Raw genomic sequence first — 26,513 nt, 5'->3', positions numbered from 1 at the left:
AAAAGGCATTCAATCAAAAGAAAGGCTGTTTTCTGTAAGAGGCTTGTGTCCTAGGTTTTCGCTTGTCCTTATGGGTGGCTGAAGCATGTTGAAACATCTCAATTTATGCCTTTTAATTGTGTCAGTTTTGTGTTCCGCAGTGACAGAATTTGAGGCCCTGTGAGGGTACTCTTAGCAGCCAATGGGAATTTTGCAAGTTCAGAGCAAGCTGAAATCCCCCTCAAAAGATATGCAGGATTTTAGCTTTGTCAAGGAGACCTTTTCAGAAGATTTCTTATTTGGCCTCTGAGACATGAACAGACAGGAATGAATAGATAAAGAAGTAAAATAGGGAAACGGTCAGTGTGCTATTCACATTAGTCTGATTTGCAAGTTACTGCAAGGCTCTGATTTGCACTGTATATCATCAATATATCTTTCCTCCACTGTAACAACACCTTAGCTGTATATTTGTTAAGCAACAGTCCTTTGCTATTGATGCCACAAGGTCTTGTGTAATTTCACTATTTCTGCCTTTCCTCCTCTGTTCTTCTCATTTAAATCTCAAAAAGTGGCTGGATTGATAGCATTTGAAACTCTTTGTGATAGAAAAGGTACAGCACATATGGCTGCAGTTCCTCCCTTCCACACAAGCAGCAACAATGTTTTTGAGGGAAGCTACTGGCTGCTGAGCCTCAGCCTTGCTACAAGGAAAGAATATCCTACACAAGGACAGACATCTCCTTGTATTGTGTTTGCATGGCAAGCCCGTGTATGTTAGTAGTGGAGCAGAAATCCACCTTCAACTCACAGAAGACCCCACATCAGAGCAGGATGGGACCCCATGCTGGAGCAAGGGATGAGCGTGAGAAGTCCTCCCACTGAAAAGGAAGGAGTAGAAGAGACAATACATGTTTAATTGACTGCAAATCCCATTCCCTGTCCCCCTGAGCCACTAGTAGAGAGAAGGTAGAGAAAATCAGGATCTGAGTTTGTAAGAAGGGGGGGCTGAGAGAAAGATGCTTTAAGATTTGCATTTGTTTCTTATTGCCCTACTCTGATTTGATCAGTATTAAGTTAAACTTATTACCCCAATCTGAGTTTCTTTTGCCCATGACAGTAATTGCCGAATGATCTGTCTGTCCTTGTCTTGACCCCTAGAGCCCATCATTACACTTTCTCCTCCAGGACCAGCTGAGGAGGGGATGTGATAGAGCTGCTTGAAGGACATTTGGTGTCCGGCCAGGGTCAACTCACCACACTCCATCTCCAAAACTTGAGCGCGTGAGTTCTCTGCAGCAGTTGCCAAAAAGAGTAACAGATTTACTATCAATATTATAATCTTATCATAAAACTACAGTGAAACTCGTGGAGCTCAGTGGCATATTTTGTTTCAAAATGCAAAATGAATGTGAACAAAAATATTTTATTCTGTTCAGATGCTTTTTACTGGAATCATTAAAAAAACAACAAAGGCAGGATCAGTTCATATAATAATTAGATGTTTGCCACAGTAAAAAGAAAAAAGGTTTATTTTTAAACAGGCAGTAATACTGTAAAACACCTGAATATCTCAGCAAGGTTTGTTTAAGGAACCACCCTTTCTATGTGTTTTACTGTTTATTTCCACCTACTCGGTTTCCCATGCATAAAAAAAAAAAAAAAAAAAGAAAATCAAAGTAGAGACTACTTGGTGAGAAACATCTCTTCTGTAGCTGTTAAGTCTCCTTCTTACACTGTCTATAGGACCATAACATATTTTATGCTAATTTTTAGACTGAATGAGGACCACTGGAACTCCATGTTCCCATCACTATTTATTTCAAGGAACAAAGAGTTATGGAAAATAGGATATATTTCCTGGAGGAAGTGGACTAGAATCTTACAGAGCTTGAAACATACTATGTTAAGATTTGCACTTTTGAGATTTCTTTTGTGACTAGTTATAGAAGAAAGTTTATCATTATTTTCCTTATATTTTTTAATACAAAATAGAATTCTGATGGCATTGATGAAAACTAAGAAATTAAGCCCTGGCATGTATTCTTTGTATCTAATTCTCCGCAGAAAATAACACAAGATTTGTAAGCCAAGTTTGTCCTTTATGCTTAGCAAATATGGTAACACTGATGAGAAAGTAAACTGAGTTAATCGTTACATAATAGTTCTGAAGATATGCAGTTAAAACTCAGATTTTTAGAAAAACCTTCAGGCAGTTTTTTTTTTAAAAAGGAATGAATAAAATATGCTTTGAGACAAGTGAATACCTCAAGCATATAGGCAGTTCAGCATGAAACTATCTTACTCTCAGAAGCAAAAATAATTTACAAATTTATGGCCATATCAGATTCCATGTAGTTACTACATACCTTCTACTTGTTTCATTAATGCAAACAAGCACACATTTCCTATCCTTCTGTAATGAATAGACTCATAGAATCTTTTACATTGGAAAAGACTTTTAGGATCAAGTCTTGCTGTTAATCTAACACTGCCAAGCTCACTAAATCATGTCCCTAGGCACCACATCTACATGTCTTTTAAATACCTCCAGGGACAGTGACTCAACTGTTTCCATGGGCACTCCATCCCAATGCTTGACCATTCTTTCAGTGAAGAAATTTTTCCTAACAGTCAATGTAAACCTCCTATGGCACAACCTGAGGCAGTTTCCTCTTGTACTATCACTAGAAATTTGGAAGAAATGAGGAACACCTACCTCACTACAACCTCTTTTCAGGTAGTTGTAAAGAGTGGTAGAGTGTCCTGTCAGCCCTCCTTTGTACCAGCTAAGCAACCCGAGTTCCCTCAGCTGCTCCTAGTAACACTTCGCTCTAGACCCTTCGCCAGCTTCATTGCCCTTCTTTGGATGCACTCCAGCATCTCAATGCCTTTCTCATAGCAAGGGTCCCAGAAGTGAACACAGTAGATAAGTACAGAGAATGACAGTTGCAGAGAAAGGCATCCATACATACAGCGAAACTGGGAAAGAATGACAGTTTTCTAGAGGTATAGGGCTCACATGGTCTTATCTAGCCATACGGACACTGACAGAGTAAGGAAGATTCAGTCCAACAGGTTTCAGTGGTTGACAACATCATTCTATAGGTTACAGTGAGTCAAAGAAGAATCAGCAATGAATTTGTTGTAAATCACTGAATGCACATCTCTCTTACAAACTTTGGTACAGACATAACAATCCATCATGTTCTTTCAGCCCAAATAAAGAAGAGAGAGAGGTCTAGAAAAAGATCAGCTAACTGATGACTTTAGCTACTTTGACAGTGCCAGACTCTCCTGAGAGGTACATAGCGAAAGGATAAGGACATGGACAAAAGTTTCACCAAGGGAAATTCTGATTAGATAAAAGAGAGAAGTCACAATGAAGATGGTCAGACATTAGAACAAGTTGTTCAAAGCAGCTGTGGTGTGTTTTTGGAGACATCCCAAAATGAACTAGAGAAAGGAAGCAACCTGAACAGACCTGAAAGTCACTTCACTTTGACCATGACAGCAGAGAACATCACCTTATATATTCCATAATTTTGTGATTGCAAAAGCTATGCAATCTTGGGTATCTTGATAAAAGGTAAGCACCGGGTACAGTCACATTATTAGCATCCCACTAAAAATACCTTTATATTTCCAGAGATTCAGAAAAGGGCCAAACATTTATTAAACAGGTTCAAGTAGCGAGGCACTCGAAAACAAGTTATGTGCAGTCTGAACATCATCATAGACAAACAGTGGTTCTTGAGAAACAAATCTGCAATCCAAATAATTCCTGACAATTCTTTAGGTGTGAATATTAACATCAACAATTTATACAGTTGTTTAAAGCACGCAAAGAAGATGTTGATCTGAAATGACCCATTGTGCTGATTCTGCTTCACAGACATCCATGGAAGGGAACAAGCCAGCATCCATACAGTTTCGTAGTGTAATCCACCAGTCACCAGCTCAAATCAGAAAAGATCACACAAGTCTGAACTTAAGGTTTCTATTTTAGGCAAAAACTTGATCTACCTATGCAGAATTGGCAGCCCTTAGAGGAATGATAACCCATCAAGAACAATGGTGTGACAATTGCTCATTCCACAGAATGTTCTGCCCCTGAACATGGGGTGGTCTGTATGGGTAAATGTATAAACACAAACATCCATTTAAGCAAATATCTGACACACAGAGGACCAGCATCATCTGAAACAGCTATCTTCACTGTTTGCCTTTGATGGTTTGTGAGGGGACAATTCTCCTTTCATCTGCCTAGTAATATTGTAATAGCCAAGGTAACCACAGTAGAGACTGCACATCCAAGAAATTGGAGTGTTTCTTCACAGTGGGAACCATCCACATGAATAATCAGTATGAATTTTGTCTCAGAGCTCAATGTATTAGTCAAGCAAAATAACCTGTCAGTTAATTTCTTTGAACAAGGAAGTGAGGCTTTTTTCTTAACAAACTTCTACTTAATTTGTAAAAAGACATGACTTACGTAGAAGTCAAATTCCCAAAGGCATTGTTCTTGGTGAATATTTATGCGTATGTATAACACATGTATAGATAGGTTGTGTATCGCTATATGAAGACTTCTGGAGCTAAGGGGTTAAATGTGCATATGGAGAAGAAAGATGCAGCAGCAGACCAGTGCTAGAATTTGTCTCCCTGTACGCTTCTCCCTCCATGTACACAACTGTCTGAAAGCAGTCCTATTTAGTTATTGATGAGTTGATACTACAATGGTATTTCCGGGAAGTAGTATTATTCCCATTGCCAGTGTTTTTAAGACTCACAAGGAGTCTTCATCTGACACTTGTTAATTTACAAGAAAAGAGGTCTGTAAGAGTCAAAAGTGGGATTCTTTTCCAGATTTCATGCTCACACTAGAACCATTTTCCTTAGCAAGGAATAAAGCAAAAGGGGGTGATTTCTCTTCATATTTACTCAATATATATGCGGATCTCCTTGGGAGTGTTTGCTGTTCTTCAAGCTAACTTCATGGAGCACTTATCAAGTGGTATATATGTGTTCTATGACTGAAAGTATTCTCGTACACCAAGCATATGCACTCTTGGGTACATTTACACTAAATATACTCTTTTAAATTCTACTGTTAAATTTTTGTCCATAATTTTATTTTGTGTATAGAATTAGACTTCTCCAATATCTTCTTACCCTTTTGACAGCCCTAGTCGTAACTGCAGATGGCAGTATTTTTTTATTCTCTCATTATCGACAGTGGCAGTCAGAGTAAAGGCTGTTGGCAGGGATTATTTTACTTCACTTTCTCAATGGAGGAATAATGTTTTCAGTCTCCTTTTCCTGCTGCCTTCTCCTCTTTTTCTGGGGATATTTTTCCTTCAACAGTAAATAGAAAATATGATAACAAAATAGCAGAAATAGAAAAAAAAAAGCTGTTGTCATGTTTGATGTTTTCAGCCAAAGAAATAGAGTCTGCAACAGAAAGCAGATGTTTTACTACTTCATTCTGTTTCTCAACCTATTTTTTGTGAGCTGAGATATCCACAGTACTGTAGCAGAAGTGTTTAGCATCTGGTGAAGCAAAGTTAAGACAAGATAACCCAATACTTCTTTTCCATCTGTACATCCCACAAAAAGTTAAGAGAAAACCTACATTTCCAGTGCTACCACACAAATAAAGGAGGTATTATCAACAGCAGTCTGTGCAAAGTTACTGGTTATATTTTCAGTTCAGATGTACCGCTGCAGCTTTTGCCACAGCAGAGAGAGCATTCAGATGTATATGCTAGGAGTGAGCAATCTGATGGCTGTAGGTGCCTAATATGCTTTCCTCTTCACCCTGATTATTTATTGGATGTATATGTGAATGTGACTATGTCACAGATTGCCCCAAGAGTGGTCATAAATTTGACTGTGCACTTGCCAACTGTGTAACAGAAGTGTACTGCATCACCCTTTTCTTTTTTTTTTGCTTTGTGCTAATCATTGTCATATCTTTTCCTCTGAACATTTCTAACACTATGTTCCTCTGTGCTCTACCTCTATGTTTTCCAGCTAGTGTGGAATTCACTCAGTGAAAAATGTTTAAAGCTCTGTAATTACCTTCATCATTGTAGCTTTTCAAAAGGAGTTTTGAATTTTTCTCCCCGTGATTGAGCATCATATTTGTAAAAATGTGTTGGCCTATCACATGAAAGAGTTAACTCAGTAAATTCAGCAAATACAGTTCAGCAACTGTGGCAGCTGTAAATCTCCAAGAAAACAGGATTCAAAAACTGTAATAATTTCAACTTAAGGAAAAAATTCTAAGGTAGGATTCAGTAAGAAGGGAAATAAAGATGTTTTTCATCATCCTCTGTATTAATACAGAAATGAGAGTTTATGACCAATTCCAGATTGGTTTTAGGTGTTTGCAAAGTGATGTTAGAAATTAAATGAACCTCTTCTTTTTATTTTTTGAGAAGATTAAGTCACAATTATTTTAGTCCTTAAATGCGTATTATGGTATTTTTAAAGTCCCACAGGTTGTACCTCTTAATTCCAGTCAACATTGCATAACAAGAGCATATCAGTAAATATTTGTAATTTACCTATCAAAGATTTTGAAAGGCACTGTTCTGATTCTAATCAAACACGCCTTTCTGCTGATGCTCAGAATGATATCTCCTATTTTCGGTAATGTTTAAACCAGATTTTGCACATACAGCAAGGAATAATAATACAGTATTTTTTAATTCAATTGCCATTATGACAGGACGTATAATGAGCTGTAAAAGGCACAACATTTTATAGATTGCTCTTAAATGAAATTAATTGCTTCAATTACATATCTCCATGTGAAGATGCACATGTACTGAAACACCAGGTAGAAATACATATACATGTATGTAAATACATACACCTTGGAAACACACATATGGATAAAGGAGGTACAGCTACTACAAAGTATTTTTTTTAAATCCTGCTTTATAATATTGCCAAGTCACAGGTAGCTATGCCATTTTCTGTCATAGCTCTTACCCTAGTTTTTCTGACTCTTCGCCCTTTCTTTAAGTATGAGTGAGGAGATTGTGAGATACTTGCATCATAACTGGCACATACAGTAAATTAGACATTTAAGGCTCTTTGTATGGCTACATCTGTGTAACAACTCTAGTCTTTTCTTTCCTCGGTATATCTATCTTCCATAATTTTCTCCATGCCTCAGTTCCTTGACTCATGCTTATTTGAGAATCTCTGGTTCTGACTACTTATAAAAGAAGAGTAGGTTCCTCAGATTGTGCTGGCCATGGGTGCACTGAGAGACTGGCAGGTCTAACTGCTCTAACCCATGAAAATGTTTCAGTCAGTCAAAGCAGAGGTTTCGAAGGAGAGTAAATCAGAACCATCTATGTTCCTCCTCCTCTGCAGAGCACCACCTCTCAAGACTCACTTATGTCACTCAAATGCCTATCAGGAAACTGGCTTGCAATATTTGAAATATCCAGATCCTCATAAATGGCAAGACATGACTCTTTCACCATAAGGCTTGCTCTCTGAAGGACCACCTTATTAGTAAAGGCTACTTTCAGAGTCTGGATAGACAAGATCTTAAAGACTTAAAAACACAGGCAGAGATCACCCTCATCCTGACAAAACCTAAGTTTGCAGTTACCACGATTAGCAAATGAGCAACTGATACTGCCTTCATGTAGCCTTAACCTTCACATAAATTTTGTGCATCAGAAGGAAAATGTAGAACTGTTAAACAATAACGTGTGAGAGTGGGGATTGCAGTTCCTGGCCTCAAAGCCTCATCCCTGGGCAATGACAGTCACTGCCTTTTCCTTTCCTCTTGAATGGGCTCACGAGTGTATTTTTTCTAAGGGAGTATTTCTTCTAAGTCTTCCACCCACAAGATCTAAAGCTAGTAAGACGGACATGAATACATACAGCTATCTGAAAAACCATTGTCCTCTGCTACAAACTGCCCCTGCTGACTTCTATTATCCCAAATATTGTAATGTTAAAATTGTTGATACTTTTTTTAAAAAATGCAGTAATGGCTAAAATTCTGATAAATTACAGTGAGTGCTATTTTTTAATAATTAAACATAATAGCTGCAGCCTTTTCACTGAAGTAGCAATTAAGTCATCAGAGTTGCCTGGCCTACACAAATTTATTGTGTCTATTCTTACTGCTCACACCTTCAGAACAATTTTGCTGCACACCAAAGTCAGAAACCATGCAGGGAAAACTGGTGGAAAAAGAAAGGTCATTAATAGAAACTCTTATTTTTTATTATATTCCATTGATATTAATACAGTTGTAAGTGGCTCTGTATCTCAAACATTACGATTCCCCATGTAATCATTGTTGCTGAAGGAATATGTCTGTTTGAACACATTTCTCATTCTGAACCAGGATTATGGAGAGGGACACATCAACAGAACCATTTATTTTTAAGGTTCCTCAGCTGTATAACCCCTTTTAATCCCAATTTGTTTATGAGAAATATTATACAAGATTCCCATATTTCCAGCATGCCAGTCTGTATTTTTTGCATAGAAAGTGATGTCCTGAGCATAAGTAAAAGTCACTACAAATTGTTGCTCTATTTGTGGTGAATTTGTTGGATTTTTTTTCTTTTTTATTTCTATTGTTGTGGCTGCTGTTTCCATTACTGAAGCAGTGTTTATCAATACTTTACACCAGATTAGCAAGAAGTCATGAGCACAAGCTTCATATTCAACAGGCACAGCAGTCGAGTCCTCTCCTAAGAGAAGATTTCATTATTTCTTTTTATTATTCCTAAACTTATCAGGAAAGGAAGCTGACAGGCCATAACAATTTGTTTTATGAATGAACTCAGGCAAAGTGCTTAACATTTCTGTACCTTGTTTTCCCTATTTTTTTGAGCAGTAGTGGTAGTAGTGACCAAGAAAGTCAGAAGTCTGAGCACCTTGAGCCTGATTCAGCAACACACCTCTATGTACTGCCTTCCAGAGGGCTTTCCCAACAATCTAAATTAAACATACTTCCAGACTTTCCTAATTTCCTTACGAATACTGTGACAGCTCAGGGAACTTGTTACAATCATGCATTTCTGCTAAGTACCTCTAAGTTGTAACTCAAAATTATGAATTAATTGAAAAACAGTTATTCATGTATTCCCCACTGCATAGCTCCATTGTGAAAGGACAGAGTCACAAAAGTTGACAAGTGTCTATTTTGGAGATCTACACCAGTGGTCTGTAAGTGACCCCGAAGTCTTTCCATGTGTTTGATAAAGAAAACCTCCTCCATTCAGAAAGAAATGTCAAGAAAAACACAATCACAGCACTGAAGGGTTCAGAAGTGGTTCTGCCTTTACATCCTGCATGCTGCTCACTGGAGATATGTGTGAGCATAAATGTGGCTCCAGCTGTATAATGCAGGTAAGATTGTGAACACTGGCAAGGACAGAGGAGTATCCAGTACGTCATCATTCAGCAGCCAAACTTACCTTATTCATACTGCCATGCCCCAAGCTACTGCTAGACTAAACCATCTAGTAATAAAGTATTGATATACAGCGAGCACCTAATTATGTAGACCAAGTTACAACTGACCCTCATTTTCATTTGAAAACTTGTGGGTTTGAAAATCCTAGCTGAAGGCTTTGCAGAATCAGTACACTGTCACATCAAAACTGAGCCACATCAGGTATCCTGGTCCTTGGTATAATATGAGATCCAGGGGGACCGATCAGTTTAGAAAGAGAAACTAGTCTGCCTCCGGCAAAAAAATAATCCAGAGCAACACTAATTCACACTACAAAGTGGAATAAGACAGCAAGCTTTCCATTCCATCTTCTCACTCTCTCTTCAGCTATCCTTTCTCCCTACAAGAAAAAAAAAAAAAGTAAAAAAGAAATCTGCCTCACCAGCTCCTGCAGCTTCAGGGGATTATTATTATTCCCATAAACACCAGATGGAGTCAGAACATTCTTGCTACCACAAAAAAAATGCTGCATCTGTACACTAGGTAAACAGGGAAACATTGCAGGAAAGATGTTATCTTAGTTGTCTTTTGCACAGATGTACTGTACTTCATTTCCAATTACAGGAGGTGCTATCCCAGACACTCATTATGGTTATTAGATACTGTCTCTAGTTCCACTAAATCCAGCAAAATAAACTCCATACACTCATATTTCTTATGTCCAACAGCATCACCAGTTCAGGCATTGGGAAAGCTCTGCTCCTGCAATAAAACCACAGTGTTTCACAGAGTGGTGGGTTTTATCCCTTCTACCTGCCCCCATTTCTCTTGCTGCAATCAACAGCTAAATTGATCTGACACTTCATCTGTACATCAAGGTCCTCAGGGAGAGGGTACGTATGCAGTGTGTGGAGTGTATTGGGGAAATGAGGACCTGGGGGGAAGGCAGGGGGAAGATAAAGGGTTCAGAAGTAAAGTCATCAAAAATAATGAGGCTGTTCCACCCAGCTTCCACTGCAGCAGAGGAGCAAAGTGCCCTTTCAAATTGGGTGTCCCAACTCTACATCTGAAATAACTGGTCATAGAAAGCTGCAAGCAAATTGTCTTGACAAGGCTCTTACTGTAGTAAGAGTTCAAAGGTTTTGGACACTAGGTCAGTGGCTGCCAATCAAGCCGACAGAAAAAGCTGCTCGTTGAGCCTGTGATTTCTACCTAGGCCGCAATTATCCCTGACTATTCCTGTACCTCAGCAGCTCCTCTGATTAAACCAGCCTCCCTTTTACATCTCTTTCAGAGTGCGATTCACACACTAATTAGTTGCCTGCTCTCCACTGGGATGTCAGACCCTTAGTCAATTTATCTCTATTTCAGCCTGCTCAGAGTGACTTCCCCAGTTATCAAAATTTAATCATGCCTTCAAAAATGTTGAAAAGTGGTCATTAGAGGCAAAAGGCCACAGGATACAATATTCATTTTTCTCTATCTTCCAGTCATGCAGCTGGCATCTATAATGGATATCCTGGGGGCTGTGAGAACACGTTGATTTATGCAACCTTGCTCTTGCTCTCACTGTGGTGCGCCAGCCTGCTTTAAAGAACAGGTTTTAACAAGGTCTGAGGTGGGAGGACATTAATCATGGTAGCATTGTATGTGAAAAAGGGTGCTGTGTAGTTAGAAGAACCCCCTACAGCAGGGCAGTTAGATTTTTTTACCACCTTCTCAGAGATAAAGGAGAGTTTGACAATTGATTAGACCTTTCTGTAACCTTGCAGTCCTGTGAAATGATGAGAGAGAGAAAGGGAGGGGAAAGAGAATGAAAGGGGGAGGGAGAGACAGACAGAGAATGATTCTCATACTGACGGTCTTAAATGTGCAATAACTTTATGATTCTTGACTGAAACTGGCTATCAAAATCAGTCCCAACTCAATACAGTCTAAAAAAGAAGATCATTCTTGGAATAAGTGTACTTTCAGTTGTACATGTCAGAGGCAATCATGGGCACCAGCAGCCTGCAGTGACTCCCCTGAATACTCTGTATTACACAGTGAAACCCTGATAAAAATGGCATTGGATAACATCAATCCGAGCTTTAACGTTCCAAAGTAGGTTTCAGCAAAATCAACAGTGATGAATTGAAAATTGTTGACAATAGGACTGGGAGGGGTGGGCAGGGGGAGAGTGATTGTTATTCTGTCTTTTTCATCCTTGAAACCAAAGGAATGATTTCCAAACCTCAGTGCATGCAACTGAATGCATACATTTGCATGCGATGAGCCAATGGAGAATATGAAGGTAAAATCTGAGTGTGTAAATCAGATACTTGCCTTTGCTCATAGAGGGTTCCCTGGTGAGCAATGCATATGCAAACGAACATTGAAAACTGGGCTCACCTAATTTGTTTAATATACCATGATGTCAGTGTTTTTGCCCTTCTACAACACACAGATTCACAGGTCACAACTTTAGAGTGGCTAAAGCTGGGCACAGTGAGGCTACAGATTATATTATGTGTCTCCCATACCACTCTAGTAACGTGACTTAATCCTGAGCTGCAATCCCCCTGCTATTTAAGTCAGTCAGGAGCTTTCCTCTCTACCAAATGCAATAATTGCCATTTTCCATTCTCCTGTCCTGGGATGTCTCAAGCTGAAGAAGTATTTTGAGTTCTCACCTCCCATCCGCACTGACACTTGAGACCTTGGGGTAAATGTACAGCACACAACGCAGGCTTTAGGCTGAACAATTCGTTAATGGCATGGGGAGGAGAATGCAATTCATCCTCGTATCATGCTGAAAACTTCACCCTGGATGTCATAAAAGAATGTTCTTCTCCACAGACGGAAGAAAAATATGAAAATCAAGAGGATTCTCCAATTCCACCTCTTTGCATTGGTGGACTGAAATCCCTTTCTTGTGTGTGTCCAGTCTCCCAGCTTACTTCAGTTTTCCCTTTCTAATGCAGGTCACTGCCAGCGACTTAAGGGGGTGCAAACAGTCTTTCAAGGGCAACCTTTGCCCATGTCAGATTCTAATCTAGGTATTACCACTCAGAAAAGGAGATAACATTGCATTTTTTAAGGCTTTGGAGTCACAAAATTCAGGACTAATTGTTTCTCTGACTGTACAAGGACCTTTCCCACAGCACCTTCTCCCAGGAGAATGTGGGGATGTTTTCCAGACCACAACTCAGTACATATATTTCAGCCGTGTACTGAAATCCAAGATAATGACTTTTGCACTAGGTTGCTAACCTATTTCTTGGTCTTTTCTGCTGCAGAAGGAAGGACATCAAGTACCAGCTATTCTCCTTCACCATACCAGCTCCTCCAGGCAGGTAACTTGCTTGTTACTAAGCAGCCCATGTCACGATACACCATGAGACACATTGAAAATTATGTAGGTTTACCTTTTAAAGGAGGGTATTAGAGGTATAAATACGAGAGTGCATGTGCATAGCCACATTAATTTCAAACCACATCCTTTGAATTCAGGTGTATTGTTTATAGAAGCAAGGCATTAATACATTAGTCGAATGTAATCAGACACAACTTTTGCCTCAGACTGCAGTAGTCTGACTGGTACAGAAAGGTCGCTCAGTTTCAAAAAAAGGCTGGGAGTTCTCCTGCATTTTGTACCCAGCTATCTGAGGTGGGATACTTGAAAGGGGCTACTGTGCACCCCATGCTACCTATATTCCTGGAAGAAGTATAAACAATGTTCTGCCAGACCAGTGCATAATGACCCCGTCTCCATGCTACCCTACAAGACACATCAACACCATGGAAGAATAGGGTTGCTGACTTCTGCCCTCAGCACATCAGCAAAACCCAGCAGTGATGCTCTTGACAAGAAATCTTCAGTTTTCTGCTATACTTCTGGCGTTTCCAGTCAATAACACATTCTACAGGCAGGACATAAATGGGACATCTCTCAGAAAAGAGGCAAGAAATATTTTAGAGGCAGAAAAGAAGAATCTTGAATCTAAAGTTCAAAAAATGGTTGCGGGTGGATTTTAATCAGAAACAGACCTGTGATGTTTCTTTCTTGATCAACTCAAGATTATTCAAAGAACATTCATGAGAAAAACATCAATTTTTCTGGACTGTTACAAGGCTGGTAGTGTGTGTGAATGAAGAGAAACAAAGAATCCTGGAAAATATTAACTGCACAAGACTAGTAGCCTCATAGTTCGTAGTATTTAGGACAGCAAATATTTTACGTCAACATCTTCCCACACTGTATGTCAACCACACAGAAATGGACGTGCTCTCTGTTTGGTAGAAACGAGTAGAAGCACAGTACTAAATTATGGTTTTGTTCCAACTGCTCTGTCTTCCTGGCACTGTTGGCAAGCATGAAAGCTGTAATTTTCATTAAAAGACTTATCCAGATATTTGGCAGCAATTATATGATTCCTAGAGCCACTTAGTCGCAAACAGAAAATTAACACATAAAGCAGTGTTCATATTAGGTTTATTTTCATATTCATTATACATCAGGAGTACAAAGGGAGAGAAGAAACTGCAAGGATGTTTAAAATGAAAAAAAAACCCAGCACAGAGCAACAAGATAGTACAGACCACAGAGTTTAGCAGTTCAGTCTCTATTTTTTATTTTAAGAATATAACAGAATGAAATGAAGTTAAGAAGTACAGAAAAAACACATTTTAAAAATAGAAGAAAATGTCCAGATTACATGGAGAACCAGAAAGAATAATAAATTGCTTCCAGTATTATAAAAATTCTGACTATAGCTGAGGATAAAATTGTAGGAATTAATAAATGTATATGCATCCACTTTAACCTGTGCATATATAAATATATTTGCATATATGCTTAAGCAGACATAAGAGTGAGTTTAAATAATGTGAAACTCAGAAATGTCAACTAGAAGTAAGTGAAATTAAGATGTATATAAATCACTTCCAAACAGTCCGAACCTCATCCTCTATATGTTCTACTTAAGGCTCCAAACTGACATAAAATAAGTACTTCAAGAGACACTGTTTTTTAGCAGGAAGATTCTTAGTAATGAACTATTAGTCAGATCCAATAAATAACAATAACAGTTATTTACATATCGTGGCAGCTGCACAGACATCGTGCACTCACCATAAAAAATTAAATACTAAAACTTATCAGAAGCCTTAATTCAAAGCAGCTCATCATAAGTGATGTGATCTTGAGCTGCCCCACCAGATTTTTACTACCACAATCTCAGAATTTCACTCTGAAATTGTCATTCAAGCAAATACTCAATCCCAGGCAATTTAACTGAAACTGCAATTTTTAACCTGGAGAAGCCCTAAAGATCCTAGAACAAACTTTGAAGTAGCTGGAAGCTCTTGTACGGCTTTCAGGAAAATGGCTTACTTTCATGAAAACTGGGGTTTTTTATCTGTATTTTAAATTATCAAGTAGGCCTGCACCAGTATCCATTAAAACAGAATTGTCAAAATAGTTCGAAATAAGAGATTTTAAGAGGAACAGCAGTGAGGTTTTTTTTCATATGTTGCAATAACCAGGAGGAGAACACAGATTCGAAAGCCCAGATGTTGTCCAGTTCACAAACACCAAAAAACATTTTAAAGAAAAGTATTGCTTGTACGGTATGAACTCAGATGCTTTCTTGTTTATGGGTTGTAAAATGGAAGTAATAACATATAGTTAAATAATCTTGTTGAATCAGTGTCTTCATTTCACTTTCTTTCCTCCTGCACAAGGTAGCTAAGGTACAATATTGTAAGCCACTGCCAAATCTAAGGAAATAACCAGATAACATGAATATTACTTGCGGCAACAAAATACACACTTTCAAGATATACAGATAAAATAACCCACATGTTCTAAGCTAACTCACATATAGGAAAATTATGACCCCACTATATTTATACACATGGGTGCAGTTTTCATACACTATTATAGTCTCATATTATATATCTTTAAATCATGCTGCGAAAGTTCCTGCCTTCTCCTAATGCTGGCTCTAATTTAGGATGAACAACTACTCTCATAAAGAAAAACTGCTGCTGTTGCTGTTTATTAGGCTGCAGAAAGGTCTCACTGACTAATGTCCCAGGATTAAATGAATGTGGAATAATAAGAGCTGATTTATTTGTGCTCCAGTAGGATAAAGCTGTCACTGATTTTACAAGAAACTATTCATCTGAGGGCTACTATAGCTGGTAAATTGTGGCTGTTGCTGAAATTAGTCTCCAGGCCTTCATGCAATCTACAGAGTGAAGTAGCAATCTGGTAATAAAGCTACTGTGAGTACTTGGTGTATTTAAAAGGTCCCACTTTTATCTCTCTCTTAAGGGATTCTAAAAGTCAGCTTTCAGAGATGCCCACCAGAAACTCTGCTGGCCTTTGTCTATAATTTACATTTATACCCTGGGAATGTTTGAGAATTAAAAATGTATAGGTGGTGGTAAAGCAGAAGTAATCTCATGCTTGTCAGGCTTTAGCTTTTTATTTTCTTTTGCACAGTCTGAAGTACTGCTTTTATCTCAGTATTACAGTGAGTGCAGAGGTCTCTGTCCAGCCCAGAAATTAGAATGAAAAGAATGATAAGGTGAATCATCAATAAGAGAGAAAAAAAGCCTTTTTTTTAAGATTTCCTAAAAATTTTCTTGAATAATAAAAACCAAATATGAACCAAATCATATCATAAGATGCAAAATTAAATTAAATGAAAAGCAAGAAATTAACAGAACCCTTTAAAAGGATGAAATGGTGGGAAATTATGTAAATATTAATTTAAAAGTGTAAAACCTACTTATACAGGACTGGGAGTATTGTATCCTGATCAAATAAAAGGCTAAACAGTGTTATGTTAGATAGACATCTATAGAGATATGAATGAATTGCTGAGCTCTATTGACAACTACTCATACTGAAATTGAAAGTGAAAACCTTTACAATAAATTTATAAATCTCAGCATGTTAATTTTATTTAAAATTAATTACATTTTTGTCTGTCAGGCATATTTCTTCCAGGCTAAAAATCAGGTTATATTTCTAGAGTTAACTTCCCTTATCTGTCTTGTACCTATTCCCTGGATAATATACAACACACAACATCATCCTCCAGCAGGTCATAGCTACTAAATCCACTTCAGCTGGAATAAATGGATATGGATATTCTACATATATTTATAGAGTAGAGTGTAGCAGATCCTAGTTCTTTCATAAGACAACCCAGTTGGTAATACTGCTATAGTGCTGTTGGCATGATATATATTTATGTGGAAATGCATATCAGCGGAGCACATTACCTGACATTAACTCTCACAATTGATTATGAAATACTGATATAACTGTTAAACAGAGGGTCCACACACATCCATCAGAAGGCATAGATCAAATACAAATCTTAACAGTTTACAGGTAAGAAATGACACATCCTATGAAGAGTTCTTCCCTCTCGCTTTACCCTTACAGTTTTTGTTGTCTGTTTTTGAAGTGAGGATGAAAGTGGCATGAGAATTAAAGCTGGGATTTCTCCAGGTCAAGACAATTCACTACTAAATTATTCCAAGGCACTGAACAAGCAAAGAAGGTCATCAACCTCCAGTTCAAAATTTGCTAGATAATGCTTCTCAGCTATGGTGGTTTTCATTTCCTTGTATCATAACTGTAGTGATAAATTTTATGCATAAAATATTTTGCACTCAGCATTAGAGCTTTTTGTTTTCAAATGAAAAGTTATCAGCCTTTCCTTCATTTGTAATGCTTTATAATTGAGTGTTATGCCTTGCTTCATCATCTATCCCGTCTCTGCTTCCAGGTGGAGCAAGTCTTTACTGTACATTACAAATATTTATCATAGTGCATACCTAGTAGTGCTAAAAGCCCTAGAAGAGATGGCTATTGTCAAGACATTACTGAAGTTTAAATGCCTTTTCAGGAGCTGGTGATTTACATACTTGAATGGCAACATCCATGGTGTTTGTGGGAAAACTTACCACTGTCTCAAAGATTGCCATGTCTGCTCATTCAGGTACAATGGAAATGTTCAGTTAGAGAAAATTAAGATTTTTCTAGATTGTTAGATACTAAGTTTATTATCAAGCTCAATTTAAATTTCTAAAACTTGATCTGTTTCTAGACTGAAGACACAAGAATTTTGAAAAATAGTTTATGTTAGTCCTCTCTCTTCCTTTACTTTAATCTCCTATCGCTACAGTTCCTGAGGTGGCTTTTAGTGTAGTACATGTCAGAATATTATCACAGTTTTGATGGAGATTTCAATGCACATATTAAATCAAGAAAGCACAATAAAACTTTTAAAAAAATAGATTTATTATTATAAAAATAGCCAGAGTGTAAACAATAGTTTTAAATCACTCTAGCTAGGCTCTTTTATTTTCCCCCTACACTTTTTCAAGTATTTTTGTTAAATGGAAAACATTACATCCCTTATGAAAAGAAAGAAAGAAAAAAAGAAAACCAAGTGATTTTGCATCATTGTACCAGGTATAGCATATAAAAAATCAAGGTGTCAAAGTAAAGCACTTCTAGTGCTGTTTTCAGAAAGCAACAAAAAGAAAAAGTCTGAAAGGATTTTTTGTTAGCTTCTGGCATTGGATTTTTATGATGGATTATCAACATTACGGAAATATTTATTTTCTCAATCATTCATAAGGTGCAATGCTGCTTGATGCTTATCTTCATCGTCCTGTCAGTATAAAATAGTTACTAAATGCTGCCCTTTCATGGAAGCTGAAATAATAAATTAAATAAATTAACTTCTTAAAGCTCATTTATAACTCTAGTTGTTCCTAAAGTGCCAGTAACATTCACTAGAGATGCACGTTTCATTCATTTATCAGCAATGTCCCTATTAAGTCCTACCCAGGATTTTTTAGTCATGTCTATACATATCCCACACAAGTAAGCTAATCAGTGGCATCAAGGTTGGAGGTAGCCTGCGCTGCGGTGATCATGCACTGATGGAGTTTGCAGTCCTGAAGGTTATGTTTCAGGCAAAGAGTAAAGTCAGGACTGTGAATATCAGGAAAGTAAACTTCCAGCTGTTCAACAGGATGCCCTGGGAAACTGCCTTCAGGCACAAGGGAGCAGAACAGAGCTAACAGATCTTTAAAGACACTTTCCATAGAGTGTAAGATCTCTCAGTCTCCAAGTGTAAGAAATGAAGAAAGGCAGGAGACAAGAATGACTGAGTCAAGACCTGCTGATCAAACTAAAGGGCAAGAAAGAAATGTATAGGTAAGTGGGACAGGTATCCTGGGAACAGTATGCGAACACTGCCCCATTGTGTACAGATGGTGTGTACAGGAGGGCCAAGCTGGAGCTGAAACTGGGATGGAAAGAAAAGCTTCTACTGGTATGTCAGTCAGAAAATATAGGTCAAAGAATGATGAGCAGGACCGGCAAACTAGTGACAACAGACAAGGAAAAATACTGAGGTACTCTACAACTTTTTTGCCTCAGCCTTCACAGGCAATCTCTCTTCCCACACTGCTCAAGTATATGGACCACAAGACAGGCACTATGGGAGCAAAGTCCCTCGTGCGGTAAGAGACAATTAGAGTCAGGACTACCTGAGGAACCTGAACGTATGGGGTTTGATACAAAAGAAAAAAAAAAGAGAGACTGGGAACCCAGGGTGGGAGGGGAGAGACAAAGAGAGGTTTATAGAACGTGTTCTAACCTGTTACAGTGAGACAAGGCACAACTTGATAGCTTCACTCAGTACAAGCGGATGTGTGTTCAAATATAGATTTCTTCTTACTCTGTCAGAAAACATCAGTATGCAGCATTGAGCAGTTAACATCAAGTTTCTTGTGAAACTGAAGAAATCTGACATGGAAACTTTTCATTATTGACTGAGGCTTGTGGTGAAGAGATCCCAAATATCAAGTCAGTGCTAAAAGGAACTCATTTTTTGTTGTAGAAGATGTGAAAGCAAAAACAACAGACATCTTCAACAGCCATTCTGAAACTGACCTGTGGAATTGCTATGAATGTTGGCAACATCTTGTACAGCTGCATGCCAGAAGGGAACTATTTTCAAGTTGATCATAGTTGATTTTGTTAATTCATTAAATAAATTAAATGTAAATTAGTTATAGGCATAGTCTTATTTTGTGTGCATGTGTTCGACTTCGTACGTAAGTCCATGGGACCAGACAAGATAGATCTCAGAGTCTTGTAGTTGCCAACTCACTCTCAAAGTTATTTGAAAAGTCATGGCAGTAAGGTGAAGCCCTTGGTGGTTGGAAAAAGGGAAATATCATACCCACTAGGTTTTTCTTTGGCAAGTAGTGGAGGACAATCTAAGGAATTTGAGTTACAGTTCTAATTTAAAGAGGAAATTCAAGCCACTGTTTTGTTACAGATGGGTGTAAGAGATGTGCTTATGTGCAAATCCAGCTCAGCCTGTCAAGTCCCCATGTCTCTAGGAACCCTGCAACCAGTTTCTGCATAGGTTTGAGAGCAGACTGACCTAAGGCATGGTAGCAGACTCCAGTTCTAGCCACCATTGAGATAAAGCTTTGTCACAGGCCTTTCAGGAGAATTTTGGAGCCTGAAAGACTCTCCCAGGCACACCCTGCTGCATGTAAGCCAGCTGATGGGCACTATTTGTACACTTATATGTCTTGACTAAAAAACTAAGTAAAGGCTATGGCCATCCTAGAGATGCCCCCAGAGAGTTCCATCATCAAAGCTCATAAAATTGCATATGTATGAGACCCTAGTAAATTTCAGAAATTTGTCCTAAAGATACAGCAATAGCCATTTAGGACAGCCTTTTCTACTGCCTAGTTGTGTATGTGTTTTACACATTTTAGGATAACCAGCAGCAACACGTAGATTGTGCACGAACGAGAAAGCTCACATAAGACCACTAATCAGGTGGATTTTAAGAATTCATCAGAACAACATTCAGGGAGCCTCAGCTGACCCAGCCATTGCAAAGCCCTTCACAACCCAGAGAGCCAATCACTATGTTCAAGAGATCCAGTTCCACATGTGATCACTAGCCTTTGCAAAAGAATAAATAAAATTAGAATCACAGAATTATAGAATAGTAATGGTTGGAAGGGACCTTAAAGATCATCTAGTTCAAACGCCCCATCAAACCTGGCCTTGAACACCTACAGGGATGGGGCTTCCACAACTTGCCTGGGAAACCTGTTCCAGTGTCTCACCACTCTCATGGTGAAGAAATTCTTCCTAATGTCTAGTCTAAATCTGCCCCTCTCCAGTTTGTACTTGTTCTCCCTCGTCCTCGTCCTGATCCTCCTATAATGTGTGAAGGGGTTTACCCCCTTTATCACCATCTTGCTGTCCCATGACCCAGGAGGAGCGAGCAGAGCAGTTATCAGTGAAGACTGAGGCAAAAAAGTTGTTAAGTACCTCAGCCTTCTCCTCATCTGTTGATACATGATCCCCATTTCCAACCATCAGTGGGGGTACGTTCTTTTTGACCTTCCTCTTTTGATTGGCGTACCTGTAAAAGCCTTTCTTGTCAGTTTTTACTTCCCTTGCCAAGCTCAGCTCCAGCTGTGCCTTGGCCTTCCTGACTTCATCCCTATACAACCGGGCAGCATCTCTATAGAGGTCACAGGTTACCTGTCCCTGCTTGCACTGCCTGTGCAGTTTCGTCTTCTTTTTTAGTTTAACCAGCAGGTCTCAACTCAAGCTCATTGGACTCTTACCTTTCCTGCCTGATTTTCTACATACGAGGACTGAGCGCTCTTGTGTTTTATGGAAAGCTTCCTTAAATATTTTCCAGCTCTGTTCCGCTCCCTTGTCCCAGAGGACCATATCCCAGGGGGTCCTGCCGAGTAATTCCTTGAAGAGCTGGAAGTCTGCTTTCCTGAAATTTAAGATACTGACTATACTCCTCAGCTGTCCCATATCCCTCTGGACCTTGAACTCCACCTGTGCATGATCACTGCAGCCCAGGCTGCCTCTGATCTGAAAGTCAATGATGAGTTCTCTTGCATTGGTGACTATAAGGTCCAGTATCACATCTCCTCAGTTGAGGGTCTGTATCAGTTTGACTAAAAAATTATCCTCAATGCACTCCAGGAGTCTCCTGGATTGCCTACAGCTTGCCGTGCTACCTTACCAGCATATGTCGGATTGGTTGAAGTCCCTGAGCAGGATGAGAACTTGTGAGCACGAAGCGTCCTGTAGCTGGAGGAAGAAGACTTTGTCTGTTGTCTCTCCTTGATTGGGTGGCCTGTAGTATACACCAACCATGAGGTTCCCATTGGTTCTTCCGTCTTTAATATTTACCCATGAGATTTCAACCTGTTCGTGGCTACTCTTCAACGACAGCTCTTCACATCCTATACCTTTCCTGAGAATTACTTTTGAACACAATATTACTTTTGAACATACCTTCTGTCCACAAGTGTTTATGGAACAGAAAGAAAAAATATGTGCTGGAAATCCATCCTAGAGTCTATGAAGTCATACTGGAAAAGATGTCAGCACTGAGCAGGTAACAAACAAGTTTTAAACATTGTTTCTGAGATTGCCCTTACAATACCATCTCTGTAGATTTACAGAGGTAAAGCTCTCAGCTAAGCTTTCTTTTCTGAGATATCCTGAAAAATATATGGAGGAGCTTTCCAAAATCCTCAAAAGGACATAAAAAACTACTAGATTACTTCATCAGGGCTTGGTGATGTATTGACTTTCAACAAAATGTCTTAGTGATAGTTCTGAAAAGGAATTTTATCTTTTGTCGAAGTTAGCGCATTTTACAACTTTTTTTTTGTGAGCACGAAGTAGATTGCTTCCATGTTTATATCCACTGTATTTTCAAATTTTGATCATGTAATACAGCTGAGAGGGATTGTTGTTGTTGTTATTTAGACTAAGAATATAGTATTTTGTTAACATTAAGTAGGAAGATGTTCATCTTAAGTGAAATTCAGGACATACTGAACACAAAAAATTCCATGTAGAGAAAGAGTCTCATCTCTCTTATAGTGCTATGGAATAAATTAAGAATGAGAAAATCAGTCTAGTAAAAAAAGGTACTGACGACATTTTTTTAAATATTTGCCCAAGCTTTAAAAGTAGCTTTTTCCAATCAGTTTATGAACTATGTTTTTGTTTTGTTTAGAAAGTAGTGGAGGTTATCTAAGGAATACGAGCTACAGTCATAATGTAAGGAGGAAATTCAAGCCATGCGTGTTTGCTAATACTGTGGTAAACTTCTAAACAACAGTGCTTGTAGAAGACCTCTGCAACACATTTGGAATTGAAATCTGCATTTTCTTTTTTATTTTACAATCATTAGTGATATTTTGTTGACTGCTGTTTCAGTCAATATGATAGGATTGATAAATGCAATCTGGATATTAATTTCAGTCTAATAAGGAAGAAAAAACCAAGCTGTTTTGAGATCTACAAGGACAAAAGAGGTCAAAGAAAATTGTAATTCTTACAGTTGTGTGATCAAGGTCAAAGATGATTAAGGAAGACAAAAAGCAGCAATACGGACACTGTGAAACTAAAGTATGATTAAAATATCTTATACCAAGAAAATTGCTTGAACACAAATAGAACACCTTCTAGCTAACTTTTTACTCTGTAAATGCTTTACATATTCTTGGAATGTTTGATGAAATTTTCTTCCCCTGTACAATCACCTTTTGTATCTTTTCTTATTAGTGTGGACCCGCAGCCTGCCAGAATTAAACATTAATCCTCTGCATAATGAGACTGTGAGAATGGATTTCTATGAAACTTTACACATTTTTTAGTCTGGTGAGGAAGATGCTCATTTTCGTGTCTGGCTTTTCAAGGTTTTCTGATTAAAAAAAGTAACTCCCAAATCAAGACTGGTTGAAAGATGAGAACAATTTATTTCATTCTTATTGGTGTGAATGTTTCAATTTAATATTTAATAAAAAAGAAAACATAAAAAAATACTTGATGGGGAATGTGTGGGTTCACACGAAGCACAAAGTATGTAAGAGAGCTATTCACAACTCACAGTAGGCGCAGAGGTACTGTATGCCCAGCACTATGCAAGTACACCAGGTGATAATCCACATGTATGTCTTAGATCATATTTGCTTAGCATCATACCTGTCATTTCTCTGCACTTGTACAAATCTAATTAGTTTACACATAAGAACTGACTGGATCTACAAATAAGAGTGTTCCTATCCTTAAGAACGCTGTGGGACAGGAAAAAATCCCCAGATTTTAAGGCTTAGAATATTTGACTTAGATTAGCAACATAGGGACATCCATGTGCATATGGGTGATAACAAGTTACAGATAGTCATATTAACCTGGGAGGTGACGTTGAATGAGACAATAAGCGAAACTATGGATGAGGTGAAATTGTATTTGGATAAATTGCTCTGTTTTGGGAATGAGAAATAATAAAAGTTCTTTTGATAGATTCTCCTTATGGATGGAGATGCCCTAGTGAGTTTTTGGTTAAATCAGTCAGTCCTGGAATGCTTTCTTTGAGGGAGACATGTGGTTTCTCAAGTTACTTCAGAAGTCTGTAGGGTAGAACAGATCAAAGCAAAACTTGCAAATGTATAACAAAGAACAGATACAAGAGAAATTACCAATGCTGCAATAAACAAAGAAGTAAAACAAATGACCATAGTGTTAGTTAACTTGATGTAACACTAATTCTGAGATTTGGGAAAGGAATTAGAAAAAGTTGCAGTTTTTCAGGATTCAATGGGATCTGCCAATCACAGCTCCCATTCTGGATTCTGTTGACCACTTCTTACCAATGATTAAACAGGCACTTTAAAACCAGAGAGTAGATTCTAGAGTTTCAAAAAGAGCCAAAAGTTCCCGTTTTGGACAAAAGATTATTAAAAAGCAGTCACAATTTATACACCACACTGTGAGATGAGATTGCCTGAAGCCTATCAAGACCACTACATTTTAAAATTTCAGATGAGCTAAAGATGACACTTTAGATAGTATTCTGCTCCCATTTAGAGTAAAGGAATTTAGGATGTACCAGGAATCAAAACATGGGATATTTTTCAAGCATTAAAGCTGAAGAGCTCCTGCTTTAAAAAGGTAAATAAAGATATATAGAAGGCAAAAAAGACACAAACACCATGTAAAAAGACCACCTCGAAGGCTAATACAAATATTATCCTTTGCTCGTAATTTAGAAGTTAAAATTCCTTTATTCTCTCCAGAAGCATTTAGTACTGCCCAACTTGTTCCCACAGTATTTTGCTGTCAATTTGAAGTCACTCACTCCCTGTCTACCTAACAAACAATTTCCTTCCCCTCTTATACATGAACTGAACAGCAGGATCCTAAAATAAATAGATAAATAAAGTATTTAGCTGGTTTCTTCTCAGCAACAAGTAAACTGCTGTTTGGGGTAGATTTGACTGAGCATCTTTGTGGACCACCTTAAGGAGGACATGACAAAGAGAAAATTATGGCAGAAAATTGTGAAACACCTTGGAAATGGACAAAATAAGGAAGTGAAATGGAAAAAGGAAGGTAAATAAGAATTAGGCATGTGTATTAAGAGAGCAGTATTTAATACTGTGGCATGTACATGCGGCTGATTGCAAAACAGCTGGAATGTAGCAGCACCTGTCTGCTAACTTTAGAGACTGCCACTGTTAAATTTGATTTAATTAATTTAAAAAGTACCAATAAGAATCAGAGATACTGATGTGTTGCAGTGTTAGGAAATGGCATTTATTGGCAAGAGAAAACATCTAAACGGATCAGTTTTCCAATTCTGGATCCAAGTCAAAATACACATACTTACAAAGTATCCCATTTTCCATGTTTCCTCACCTCTGTGACATAAGATTAGTGAACTTTAGGTTGTAACAGAGGAGTCTTACCTGTATAACTTAGATGTCTCCTCTAATAAAATGCAGAGGTAAGTATTGGAGGGAGAGACTTTCTACTGACAGAATGATATAAAATGACAGACTGTAGATTTGCCAAGACATTGGATACATTCTGTAAAATTGCCCTGCTTACAAGCATAAATCTACATAGTAAATGCTCTGCCTTTGTTGAGGACATTTTACCATTTCAATAAGAAAAGCACACAGACATTCCAAAATGAAACAATAGAGGATGAAATTGAAAAAATAGAGCAGAATCTGTGCTTTCTTACTTTGCTGATTGTCCACAAAACTGTTTGTGTATCAAGATACAGAGCAAATTAAAAAAATGGCAAATACAAGTCTAATGGATAAAGGAGAGAATTAAAGTGATCTTACATTGTATGGCATCTCTAAAAAGTAATCAAGACATAAAAAATAAGACAGATCACCTGAGTATGACACGGAGACATAAGAAGGTAAGCATACCCATAACATTCAGTGCAGATAGGTGCCTGAAAGGAAAATCCCAGCACTCATGTGACTACCACAAGTCTTAGAATAAGGTGCCAACACTCATCTACTTAACCACTTTGAGTATAAATTTGTTCAGAATTATTCATTGAAACAATAGGTGCCAAGGAATCTATTTGTCTTAATGTTTTTTTCTCCAAAAACGAACAGTAAAACTCTCCAAAACACAACAAAGATTTGTTACTTTCAGAGAAAAATTATTTCATAGAATAATAGAATAACAGAACAGTTTGTGTTGGAAGGAATCTTAAAGATCACCAAGTTACAGCCCCCCTGCCATGGTCAGGAAGATCTTTCATTAGGCCACGCTGCTCAAGGCACCATCCAACCTGGTCTTGAACACTTCCAGGAAGGGAACATCCCCAACTTCCCGGAGCAACCTGTGCCAGTGCCTCACCACCCTCATCACAAAGAGTTTCTTCATAATGTCTAAATCTTCCCCCTACCAGTTTAAAGCCATTCCCTCTAGCCCTGTCACTACATGCCCTTGTAAAAAGTGTCACTACATGCCCAGCTTTCTTGTAGCCCCGTTCAGGTACTGGAGGTTACTATAAGGTCTCCTCGAGGCCTTCTCTTCTCCAGGCTGAACAATCCCAACCCTCTCAGCCTGTTCTCATAGCAGAGGTGCTCCAGCCCTCTGATCATCTTTGATGCCCTCCTCTGGATCTGTTCCAACAGCTCCATACCTTTCTTGTATTGGGGATTCCAGTACTGTATA

The sequence above is a fragment of the Cuculus canorus genome, chromosome Z (assembly GCF_017976375.1).
Source record: "Cuculus canorus isolate bCucCan1 chromosome Z, bCucCan1.pri, whole genome shotgun sequence".
NCBI classification, from domain to species: Eukaryota; Metazoa; Chordata; class Aves; order Cuculiformes; family Cuculidae; genus Cuculus; species Cuculus canorus.
Note: the sequence above shows the minus strand (reverse complement) of the source record.